Source organism: Misgurnus anguillicaudatus, chromosome 5 (assembly GCF_027580225.2).
Source record: "Misgurnus anguillicaudatus chromosome 5, ASM2758022v2, whole genome shotgun sequence".
Lineage (NCBI taxonomy): Eukaryota > Metazoa > Chordata > Actinopteri > Cypriniformes > Cobitidae > Misgurnus > Misgurnus anguillicaudatus.
The window spans coordinates 27001271-27014845 of record NC_073341.2 but is presented as its reverse complement, the minus strand read 5'-3'; the positions used below and the strand labels follow the sequence as shown (position 1 = coordinate 27014845).

General features: G+C 38.2%; 1 protein-coding gene across 2 annotated transcripts in view; it reads left to right on the top strand.

Annotated features, from left to right (window-relative positions):
• The first annotated feature begins 578 nt into the window (after positions 1–578).
• Positions 579–13575, top strand: part of sema3gb (sema domain, immunoglobulin domain (Ig), short basic domain, secreted, (semaphorin) 3Gb) — a 48684-nt gene continuing 35687 nt past the window's right edge. The window contains exon 1 of one of the 2 annotated variants that reach the window (XM_055168481.2): positions 579–983. The gene's annotated coding sequence lies outside the window, so the exon portion shown is untranslated. The remainder of the gene's footprint in view (positions 984–13575) is intronic. The other variant, XM_055168480.2, reaches the window with a different exon arrangement.

Genomic DNA, 13575 nt, shown 5'->3' with positions numbered 1-13575 from the left:
TGGAATGTTTTCCTCAAAAACATAATTTCTTCTCGAGTGAACAAAGAAAGACATCAACATTTTGGATGACATGGTGGTGAGTAAATTATCTGGATTTTTTTAAAGAAAATGTACTAATCCTTTAATGAAATCTAAATATTTTCAGAAAAAATGTGAACCTTTTCAGAATCAAAACTGAATGAAAATTTTAATTGATTTCTTTAATGCAAATCTTTTCATAATCTTTACCCGTTCATTTTAAATATATGCAGTAGAAATTGAGATTATTTTCAGTAAAGATTGTTAAAGCATTTGACAGAGCTTCACTTTGATGCTCCGTTTGACATCAGAGAGAATTAAATATGAGGTCTCGATCACTCCTACTAGAAGGTTTATTATAAACCATGTTACCTGACACCAAGGCTAATAACTCCAAGTTAATAATGGGAACTCCATGTATTGTCTTATAACGAATGATTCCCTCTTTGTAAGATTAACTAAGAGGTCTGATATATTAGCTGGATGACAATCACTCATTCAGTTCCTCAGTCAGGCAGTGGGTAGGGTTTTTTTCTCTCTCTGTACTGGCTGGCAGGGAGCTGGTTAACACTGACACGGCTGGCTGGTTTTAATAGGGAGGTAGCGGAGAGAGGGCGAGGTACAGCACAACACATGCGACACCTGCAAGCACTTGACTGGACTACTAAAGAGACTGTGGACTACTAACGGATTAAGATAATATTCCCAAATGATGACGATGCGTAACGATATGTGAAAGTTGTTTATTTTAAGTTATTTACAAAGGCTATCCGGTTCATGGACATTGTACTTCAACTGCGACGTCTGGAAACTTTAGCAACTCGGAGAAAAACAAAAAGCGATACAAGCTTACAGACAAATGGACACTGACGCGTTTACTTGCGTTTTGCTACTGTTTTGTTAATATCGGACAGCTGTGTGCCACGGAATGTAACATCTGCCCACCTTAAGTTACCTGGACTCAAGTAAGTACTTCGTTTATGAAAAACTGAAAAATGTTGATCAAAGTCATGATTTATGTTTATATGTTTGAGAAAAATGAAGCAAATCAGTATATACATAGCTGTGTTGGCCTGATTGATACGCTTTATGAGTTATTTTGCGTTAACATTCATCTGAAGGTTGTTACCTTAAACCAGTCAGCAACCAAATAGACAGCAATTCTGACATCATTACCCTCCTATAGTAGTCGAAAACTGCAGCTGACGCGCTTTTGATGCCACTGTGGCAGACTCAATAATGATCCAGGGTCCGGTGTCTTGAGAGATGCCACGAGTTTCCCACATCAGCTACTCGTCCACTTCACAAACAAACACCAAAGTCGCTCAGGAATTGTCAGTTTCCCGTTAAAGCAAACTTAGCAGGCAACTTTCAAAGAGCACGTGCACTTTAATTAACCAAAAAATTTATATAGTAGCCTATATTATGCATTTACAGTCCTGACTGAAATGGATCTTTATATAACAGCTTTTTCTAATGCCTTATAAATTCAGATAAAGTTATACACTCTTAAAAGTAAATGTTTTAGAAGGCTTATTTCAGTGATGCCAAAGTTTTGGTTCCCCAAATACTTTTGAAAGGTGCTTCACAATGCCATAAGAGCTATTTTTTTGCTAACCAGTTCCATAAAGAACACAAGAATGTTCTGTTGCACAAAATATTTTTAGTAGTGATAAAGGTTTTAGGTTAGGAAAGAAATCGTTCAATAAAAACAGAATGGTTCTTTGAGGAACTAAAATGGTTCTTCTATGGCATTGCTGTGAAAAACCTTTTTCTTGCATTTTAAGAGCAAAGAACTTTATGGAAACATACATTCATAATTCAATTTGGCTATACATTTCTAAGCCAAATGAAAGAGATACCTAATTTTTTAGTAGGTTTTGTAGTTGGTACGTAGTTCAAGAATAGGTGTTTTAAGATCGAATTTCGTTTAAGATTAATTGGTGTGTTTTTTCGGGTGCTTGTAAACCTATTTTAGGTCTGTATCTAAAAAAACACTTGAGATTTCTGATAGTAAACTCTCTCCGATATAGTGTTCCCCACTTATAATGCTCTCAAAATCCTGACCAAAACATGAAAAGGCTCTTAGTGGTTTGAATTTTGAAATTCATGTCCTATGAAGCCGGTTAAATATAAAAAATGTATTTCACTACATGCTCCTTGCTTTAGAAACATGAGGATGGTGTTTGATGTCAGGTTTTAAGAAGATGTCAAATGGAATTGATTGGTAAATCGATTCTTGTGCCTGTGTGTAAATATGTTTCAGATTCCTTTGATGCATCTCATCAAATATAAACTTTCGTGTTAATTACCTGGGCCCTTACATGAGTAACCTCGTGTTGGTGTTTTTCTGGTCTCTTTTGTACTTTTTTAATTGCTTGCTTGGACTATAGGGTTCAAGCCATGTAATATTTGCACAACCTATTGAAGTTATTCATTAAAACCAACCTGATGCTTGAAAGCCTTGACCGTAGAATTCTGGGATCCATGTGGATTGTTTCTCATCAATAATTGAACAGTTATTGAGGCAGAAGAGGAAAGAAAGTCTGAAATCGATTGAGAGGCATCTTGCCCTCAGGGGTTCACTGGATCTGCCTTTATTTTGGTATTGTTGACCAGGCTTGGTGAAAAATTATTCTTGCCAATCATAGATGCACTGACTTATACAAGCTGTGTTGTCCATACTAAAATCTCCTTGCAACATTTATTTAAAAGAGGCTTTTTATTCTATTGACTATTTAGCTGTATGACATTATTTGATATTTGATTGTTATTTCAGCCTGATTTTACAGGATTTTGTGCTTACTTTTATGAGTTGGCTAATTGGTTAGAAGTGAATCATACAAAAATAAATAAAACCTAACCTGCTCCAAACTCCAACGTCACCACAGCAAAAGCAATCATACAAAAACGTATGGTTGTACGAATTGCTACCAATTAGACAACTCGTAAAATATGTACGAATTGCGTTTTGAGGTTTTGCTTAAAGGCATAGTTCACCCAAAAAGAAAAAATTCTACCAACTTTATAAATGTCTTTGTTCTGATGAACACAAAGGAAGATATTTTGATGAATGTTTGTAACCAATCAGAGGCCCCATTGACTTCAATAGTATTCTTTTTTCCTACTATGAAAGTCAATGGTGCCTTTGATCAATTTGATTACAAACATTCATCAAAATATCTTCCTTTGTGTTCATCAGAACAAAGACATTTATGCAGATTTGTAGCAACATGAGAGTGAGTAAATGATGAGTGAGTTTCATTTTTGGATGAACTATACTGTACATTTTGCCAACTCACCAGTATTTCTTAATGGCCTGAGGCCGGGATTATTCAGATTTAAAGCGCAAGTATTTGATGAAAGCATTCGGTGCATCTCACCTCATTTTTGACATATAGGTGCATTTAGAGCCTTTCGCGTGATTTGAGCTCATTTGTGTTTCCTAAAGAAATTTGTCCACACACAAAAAACTGCATTGACATTATAGAATACATAATATAAAACAAATAGCATCTGCAACAAATTAGGCTTGGCCACTTTTAACCGACTGGTCCCAAGTTTCAAGCAACTGTTATTGGATGTAGTCATTTCCCCAATTTAAAAACACGGGTGTCCTAGTTTTATAATTCAAAACAAACTTCAAGAAATGTGCTTGTGTTTTATTCAGAAAATATCACAGGTTTAATTGTATGGACATGCATGCATTTAAAGTGGGATTTCAAATCAGTAGATTTCGTATCCCTGTTTATTCACCTTTTTCCTTTTTAGATTTTTTATTTGTCATTCGGATGAAGCTGATGAGAAAGACTGAAATAAGACATTGGAATCAGTCACTTTATTCTGGTTAACAAACACTATGAGGTCATGTTTGGGAAGAGAATATGAGAGAACTGTAGGCTCATGTTTTATGATTAATGTACTTGGAAAGCTAAGAAGGAGAATCATGTTTCTATAAACAGCTCCTTAAAGACGCATAAATACTCGCCAGGATACTTTTCCAAACTTATTTCTAAGAGTCCAGATAATTATAATTAATACCTATACAAACATGTTGACATAATGTTCTGAGATTAATGGGTCACATTTGTCAGGTGAACAGAAAGTCTTAAAAAAAAATTATTGGCTATAATTTGCGAATTATTTATGTTTTTAGACTCCTCCCTTTCTTTGATTTCTTTTGATTTTTAAAGTTTATTCAAGTCAACCAGTATGCACAGAATCAGGTATTTTAACCCTTTTCGTACCGTTGGGGAAATAACTTATGGCTATTTTGATTTTTTTTATATTTATCATAAAAATTTAAGCTTATATCTCTGCATAATTCAGGAAAATGACTTTTTTCTGTTTTTTAACTGCTTTGTTCACCACATAAATTAAACAAATATCTCTCTTCCACACACCCCCAAACATAGAGAGGGATGCAATCGTGTACACTTCTCACCCTCCACAAATACAACAAGCCTCTTGAGACGGTTGTCATGACAGCGTCAGTAGTGCTGGGGGGTCAAAGTGGGGTCAAACCGGACTCTAGGGGTTGACGAAGGGGGGGAAGCTCTGGGGCACAAGTGATAATTTAGTGATGCTGTGTTTGAGATGCGAGTCTTCCACCTTATGAACAAGTGCAGAGTTTACTGTGGACTTGATCTCTGTTGCCTTGAGGCAGTTATTCACTCAAACATGAGTGAGATAATTTTTTGTTTGCAAGTGAAATTTGCCCTTAAGTTAAGATTTTTATTTTATTCAAACTTTTATTATTCATACCTTAATAATATGTAGGGATGTTAGGATAATCCTGTGGGCATTTACATTCTATTATTAGTATCATACAAGCGATCATATATCCTAAGACAAAAACACCTGACGTGACTTAATAACGCTGACCTCCGTTACCCCTCTCATGCCCCCGTCCCGGTCGTGGTGCCACAGGCCCAGGGAAAGGCACAATACGTGGGCATGAATAACGGCGAGTAGGAGTCTCTAATCCTTGCAGCTGTCAGCTCTGAGAGCATTAAGCCTCCATTCTGAAGATTCCTGGTTCTTGGCCAGCCAAAGTCCAACAGTGGTTTCTCTGATGACCAGTTGACCTGTTGTCTGAATGGATAAAAAAAATCATATTTTAAGTCACAAATGGACCAAAGATGCAGGGCATAATCTGTGATGTCACCCTAGTTTTTGTGATGCTTGTGGTTGTGTTCATGAAGACGAAGGGTATAATAAAGAATAAAAATAAATATGATGTCAAGTGTCAAGACATGAGTGAGTGAAGTAAAAAAAATACACTGGGTTGTTTCAAACCCTGGCTGGGTAAAATACGAAAAACTATGTTAAATACAATCCAAATCTATGGGTTAAACAAGCCATCATTTTTTGACAACGTTAACAATGGAAGCATGTAAATCTAGTGATTTTAACCCTATCCATCTCATTTCTAAAACTGCTTGTTATATTATCTGAGTTGTCCTTAACAAATCAAAATGCCAGCGAAACCAAGCGCTAATGGATTGGATCTCTTTATTCTTTTGATGCAGTGCATAACAACATTGCACCCCATCATGAAGTCGCCTGATGCTGGAAAACAGCTGCCGACTATGAATAGCTGGGGCCATGCTGGTGGGGGTAATTGTAGAGGAATTCGGTGTTTATCATGTAAATAAAAGAAGACGGGCTATCGAAACAGGTGTCGGTATGCATGGTGAGGGCCGTGTGCTGTTTGGCCCTCCTCTGCGTAAAGACCCTTTAATGCTCCTGCTCTCGATTTGTAACATTACAACATGCAGGAACCACTATGAGGGATTCTGGTTTTGCCAGAGGGGAGGGAAGCATTGTGGTGGGGATTAAAAAGAGAGACGGGTATGCATGTGTGTGCGTATGTGTCCATGCATTAATATTGCATGATGCAAGCTTTTGTTATTTCTATATTAGTGGCTCATTCTTTCCTGTGGAGACCGATAAACCCGTAATACATGCCGGGCTGCTGTTTATCCTCGTGTAAGGAAATGGTTGTCGATGTAGCCCGGCGACCACACAACATCGTCGCAGTGGACGCGTGAAGGTCAGATGTCGTCGTGGTAGCTGCCGGCGGTCACTTCAAAGAACTCCAGATAAGATGTTGGGAGCTTAGTGGCCTTTGAAGACAGGAGCTGAATCCGGTTCTTAAGGGTGGTGAAGCTTAGCCAATGACTCCAAAGCACTCTGCTCCACCCGCTTTAAATGTTGAATCCAAGACCTGCGAGTAGGAAACAGCCAAGAGTAGAGTTGGAAAAGGTCCATAGTTCCCTCAACAGTGGCGTACACTTAGCTCCCTGACACTAGAGAGCATATGTGCGTTCATGAAAACCTTCCCTCACATACTAAGCCCACAACGTGAACTTACTTTGGACCTGGCCCTGAGTAAGACAATCTGTTATACTTCAGTATTGGCCATCAGCCATGTTTGCAGGGTAAGACCAAAAGCATACTGCAAAAACTATGAATGATGGAAAGCAAAGGTTGAATCAAAACCTTCTGTTGATATTTGATACAGCCACAATATTCCTACTTGCCATCGCATACATTTCTAATGTAAACTACAGATTGCAGGGCACAGTGTGTTACAGAGGTCTTGAAGAAGCAATATTATGTCATTTCTAGCTAGATATGTATGTAAAAGTAATATATATCACTGTGGAAAAACACTTATATTTATTATTTGTAAATTATCACATATGTACGGCCCGTGGTAACCAGTTTTTCATCACACTACAATTATGTGGAAAACCAGACTAATACACATCATCATAAGAGTATTTTCAGTTTTAATGCATTTCCTTTGTTTTTCCAGGGACTTTGAAATCATGGAAAAATTAAACGCAAGCGATAAATCATATGGAGGCGACATTAGCAGTGATGTAATAATACCACAGACTACAAAATGTGCAATGTGTATGTGCAAAACATTTCAAATGAGAAAAAAGCTTTAGTTTCGATCATAACTGAAGATGAAAAAACTGCGGATACAAATTCAAAGCTTTCGCAGATCAGCTGTTCTCAGACATTATAGACTGGTAATAACAAAAACTTAAAATAAAATAATTCAAATAAAATCCTTAAAACATACAACCCTACAAAAGCTAAGTGCAGTAACCACGCAAACACTGAAATCGAGGAAATGGGACAAGATTGAACCAGGAAACATCAGATCTCACAAAGCCATTTAAATCCTTAACTCAGTTTTGACCAAATGCATAGTTACTGCGCTTTGCCTTTAGGGCAGCATAGTTAAATATACCTCGAAAAGCTGGTTGATAAAATGCTAAGAGTGCCTTTATTAGAAATAATCGTATAATACTGGTTCTCAGACTGGGGGCCCTGAGATGGTGAGTGGGGACCCCAGTTTAAAGGGATAGTTTGGTCAAAAATGATATTAAACCCATGATTTACTCACCCCCAAGCCGTCCAAGATGCGTATGTCCATAATTTTTCAGACGAACAGATTTTCTGTTATTTTAGAAAATGTTTTAGATCTTTCAGTTAATTAAATGTGAAGTTACAGGTTACACGTCCTTCAAGTCCAAAAAATGTGCATTTATCCTACCCCAAAGAAATCCAAACGCATCTAGGACAACTGAGAGGTATCGTAAAACTGGAAGTGCACATTAAATAGCGCGAGCTTTGTCAGATACTTCAAAATGCAAAATATACGTTAGCAGCCAATGTTAATCGTTAATGATTTGGGACAATTATGATGTTATTTCATATTAAACTATGTGAGTGGCGCTCTGTGGTGCGACAGGGATTTGAGCAAGTCGCTGGGCACCCCGGACAGGCGCCACCTGTTGACACTGGTGTGCATACACTAATAGAAAACAATGTGTTCGATTTTCGCGGCGCTGAGCTGCGTGTCCGGTGTGATTATTTAACTGAAAGTTAAATAATTCTAAAATAACTGAAAATGTGTTAGTCGGAAAAATGAAGGACATATGCATCTCAGACGGCTTGGGGGTGAGTAAATCATGGGTTTAATATAATTTTTGGCCGAACTATCCCTTTAATGACATTATATAAAATGCATTCATTTATCATAAATTCTGTGTAATTACACCTCAGATAAATAAGGCAACTAACCAACAGCACTACATTGTATCATTTAATGTTTTGTTTAATTCATATGTTAAGTTTTGGAATATTTTATATCATAATTTTTCTTTGGGGTGCCATGAAGGGATGCACCGTACACAAGAGGGGCGCACGGCAAAAAAAAATTTGAACCACTGTAACATATATAATGAATTCAATTGTACAGTATCTAACTGTGAATTATTAAAAAAAAAAATCACAAAATGAATTTATCTGATAAATATATCTCAGAAATAAGACTGGATGATTTCTTTCAGGATTACCAAAGAAGAAGGCAAAACCTTACAGTTTCCAGTTAATGATTAGTGTGCTTCTTCAGTGGTGGATGTTGAAACACGACCCTCTTGACCTCTTTTGCGCACTTGTTAGCCCCTGGGGGCTGTTTTCTAACTCAGTGGCAGCTCTATTGCTGAGCTAATGCTTCACGCTAATGAGCGTTAACATTGACAGCAGGCCGCATTAGCCCCACCCAGCTCGGAGAGCATTCACCGAGGTGATAGGGTTGACTGCTTTACCTTTTCTTCTTCACCTCAGCGCTTTAATTGCTTAGGCTAAAGCTCATGTTACGGCTCTCACCTACTTTTCTTCTTTACTCAGATTTTGTTCTAACTGAAAGTTGGTCACAAAATCTTTAGGAGCCTTGGGGCAATGCGAGTTAGCCGAGAAAATATGTTTCTGGTTCTCACTTTCTTCCTGGTAAATTGAGAGATTTGAAGAGGATTTTCAGTTCCTTGCTTAGCTTTGGCATGGTGTCAAATCTGTGAAAAAGTCTTTGAAGATACATGTATGTAGACTTGTTCATCTGCAGATGTTTTATGTTGTTTTACTCTTAATATATATAGATTAGTTGTCTCATTAGATCATTACAGATCAATGGATGGATAGATTCTTGGTAGCATTTTAAGTTAAACTAAAATAAAATAACTACGGCATATCGATTTGCTTGTAAAACAAGCACAAAACAAAATGATTAAAAGAGGTCACGCTGAGTGTTTGGATTGATACATTCTTATATGATTTTGTCATTGGCCTATATTTTTAATGAATAGAGTGGAAGTTTTGAGCCAAAGTTGAGTACACACAACCACCTCCAGCACCAGCCATGATTATGTGATTATCTCCTTGCACACAAAAAATTATTATTGTTTGCAGATGTACACTGTCAGAAAGTAACAGCTTCAGGATTGAGTGAGTTGGCAAAATGCAGAATGTCAACAGTATGACAACAAGCTCCTACTGTACCCATCTGATTTAAAACTATAAAACACCAATGTGCATCTGGGGATCAGGTGGCCTAGAAAAACATATCTGTCAAACTGCCCAGAAACGAGACACAAAACGATCAAACTCGTGCAGATTTCCAACCTCTTTGTCAAGCTACTCGCCAGAAAAAAGCAAATCCAAAAACAAGATGACAAGATGTTTTATGGTTGTGGTGACGTCGTGTGTTGACATGGAAATTAAGTCTCAAAGCAAATTAAGTCACATTGAATAAAAGTTCTTCCCAGTGGACACTTATAGTTTAACTCTTAATTTTTGAGGATCTCGTGTTTTTTGACATTCAGGGTTTAGCTATCATTACTCATACTTTCATTTAATAATGTGTCTTTGATTAAAGGTTCCTGGGCGCTGCAGTTTAAATGGAGAGTTTGAGTCTGAATAAAATTTTGGCCTGGTTTCAGTTGTGACTGGGTTTCTGTTGTGAATATTAGGCTTTTGTGCCTCATCATATTAATTCAGTCCTCATCCTTAGAAATTATTTTCTTTGTTTTATTAGCCCAGTAACTTGTGTCTCGCGTATTGTTTCCAAGCGCTGCACTTTTCAAAAATGCCAGCAGCTGGTGGGTTTTGTCCATTTATTCCACCCAGCAGGGGCGGAGTGGGACCAAAAATCTTCCGGGAAATTTCGTATACCACCGGCCCTCCGTGGTAAAAAAGGTCTTGTATTTGTAGTAAAACTACGGTAATACAAATCGTAATCAATCTGCAAAGAAAAAAAACATTTTCATAATAATAATAAAATCATCAAATCATGGATAATTTTCCTAAATGAGTAACTATACAAAATGATACCTGTTTGAAAGACGGAGATGCGCACCTCAATCAGCTATTACATAACAGAGCGAGACCAGAGATGAACTTTCTTTACATCTTTGAAAAACTATAAGAATTTTTCCTTTAAATATGATTTTTGTCATATAAAGTTTTGAGAGATAATAATGTTTTTTTCCACTGTTATTGCTCATTTATTTTAACGTATTTGGCGCATTTACCTCAGAGTTTATTTCAGTTATTTTGCTCTTTTTCCGGTAATAATAATACAATTTACATGCCAATCCTACTTCCTTGTCTTTTAATTCATTTCATTATGCTGTTATATTAAGTTATGTGGATATTTATTGCCATATAAGATGTTCATTGCCGTTATATACTCTCGACTAATATTCAAATCATATGCGGAATAATGTGTGCATCTTTAAATAACTGTAAGAATACAGTTAATCCTTAAAAAAAAAATTTGTCAAAGTTTTGAGAAATAATAATGTTGTGAGAATATTTATTGCCATATTGCAGTTGAATACTCTCGTCTATAATATGAAAATCACATAGTAGGAAATATATAATGTGATACTGCAAAGTTACCCTTCTTATTTTTATTTATTATATAGCCATATGGAGACAAACATTTGCAAATGTGCTGATTTGATCCATTCATGTACTGACCACCAAGCTAGAGATTTTAAACATCCTTAATCCACACTTACTATCAAATAGTCTATCTGCTTGATGGATCAATCCGACCGCATATGTACTGCAATAAACAGGCATTCGGCGGCGCGGCTTTTTACATCAAAGGCCGACAGGCTATGCCATTTGGGGAGGTGCCGTTCAATGATCCCCCTATATTTTAAAAAATCCTAAACATGGTTGGAACTGTCGAACAGGTTGAGCACTTTTATGTTGAGCAAAGAGGCTGCACAGTTTGACCAGCGGGAAGCGGCCGCACATCAAGCCACCGGACGGGGTTGCTATAACTCGCAATGTAAAACTATTATCAGACCGACCCTTTCAGCCTCAAAACACTACCGGCCCACCGGGAAATGTCCAGACTCTCCTGATGGCTACTCCGCCACTGCCACCCAGCACAGAGTGCCCAGAGTTAAAAATGATACAACTTGCAACAATGCTAAGCTTAGGGTGGCCATTTGTGCCAGTTTCGACGGACACGTCCCGGCTAGGATTTCAGGTGCGTTTTCCGGATGTCACATTGCTCAGTTAAAATACATTAGATAATTAAGATTTGTTTCTTTTAAGACATACAATCATTGTAGTTTCATTCTTACCTTAAAATGTAACGATTGCTTTTCTGAAACAGAACCCGAAATATTAAACCTTGATGACGTATGCGGTTGGCCAACACGACTTCCGGAGAACGCACCCGAAATCCTGGCCGGGACGTGTACAGCAAAACTGGCACGAATGGCCACCCTAGCTCAGCTCGTCAATAGTCCCTTTCACACACATAGTCTTTACTGGTAAATTGCAGTTAACAGGTCATGTGTGAACAGAACCTTTTTGGTAAATCAGTGCTGCCAATTTATCAGTAAGAGAGGTTGTACGATTACCAGTAATTTACCGGTAAGCGCTATGTGTAAACAAAAAATATAGATTACCAGCAGTTAGAACGGATGACGTCAGACCGTGCTGACAGCTTCAGGCCAAATTTCCACGTTTCTTCATGAAAGTTGTTTAAAACAGCTTACCATCTATTTGCTGAATTGCCGACATCCTTAGCACACCCTCCGTGAAGCCTAATGTGCAAACAGTACTGCTGTTTAAGATGCATGTTCCGTTTGACGTCGCCTAATACGGACTACCGGCACATCCGGGAACTTGACTGTAAATTTCGTCACCGCCCCTTTTTGGGGGATAAAAAGCAGCCCTTCCATTGGCTTCCATTCAAAATAGCGGAACAAAGCAACGTTTTTACACAGACGGCAGGCGTAAATAACTTATGAAATCACTCAGATTAAACATGTCGAGTATTTATCTGTCCACCCTGCCTGCCATGGAGCGCGAAGGATGCATTGACACGTTTAATTTGGTCAATGTAGAAACATGTCCCTTTCATTCTCACAGCGTCAAATTTGTGTAACAACGCCATCCAGTGATTGCTGGAAATATCGCTAAGCCAGTTAGTTGTATGACTCTACAGAAAAGTGCACTCATTACTCTAAATATAAAGACATAATAAATAAATACTAAGTAACTTTCAAATACGAAGTAAAATCATTCACTTGCTTCCCTGTTGACTCGATGAGGTACGAGTAAATGTCCGGGTAAGACACCTCTGGCCAATAGGGAGCGTTGTTACACAAATTTGATGCTGGGAGAATGAGGGAGACATGTTTTTATGTTGACCAAGTTGGACGTGTTGATGTGTCTTTCGCGCTCTGTGGCGGGCAGGGTGGACAGATAAATTACTCAACATGTTTAATCTGAGTGATTTCATAAGTTATTTACGCCTGCCGGCTGTGTACGAACGTTGCTTTGTTCCGCTATTTTGAATGGAAGCCAATGGAAGGCCTAGTCTGATTTCCCCCAAAAGTGGGCGTGAACCTGTTCAGAGACATTCTATGACGTTGCGCCGGTTGTGCGTATGCAATGTTGTTTGGTCACGAGCAACTTCGCAACCATCAGCGTTTGCCACAGATGTGAAAACAACAAAATACGGACAGTGAATATGAAGTCATAACCTGCCATTGTTTACAAATAACAATGGTAACTTCCGCTTTCTCAATGATGTGAATGATGTAAGACGGAACATTACTGCGTATGTGAATAGCAGTCACAATATTTTTGGATTTACTGGTAAATTCATTCTGGTAAATTCATGGTAATTTACCAAAATTACTGCGTGAAAGAGGCTAATGTCACTTTTCACTCAGTCATCCAATCACAGTGAAGGAGGGGCAACAACCAACCGGCTCATCGTACAACGACTGATAAACATAACAGAAGCATCATAGCAACCAAAATGTTGGCTGAAGAAATGCTGGCAAGTTTTTTGTCCACCCGCCATTTTCAGCCATGTTTAAACGCTTTGGTGTACACGCCTGCTTAGGGTAGGGACACACCAAACCAACGGCAACAAAACACTATAAGGTCGGCTCACGTTGCCCGCCTACAGACTGTGTCTGGATCCAAAGATGCCCTGATACACCAAACGGACGGCGGCCACGTAGCACGTTTGGTCTGCACTTGTATGATCTGAGATACTTTCCCTACTAGTAGGTGGCAGTGGTTGGCATTTATTACTCTAAACGTGTAACCAGAAGAGCTTGTGACTGCAGTGAGACAAACACAAACAAAGCAGCGCTCGCTTACCAGTTTAACAAAAATCTCGCTCACCAGAGATGGATTTGTGATATATCCTTA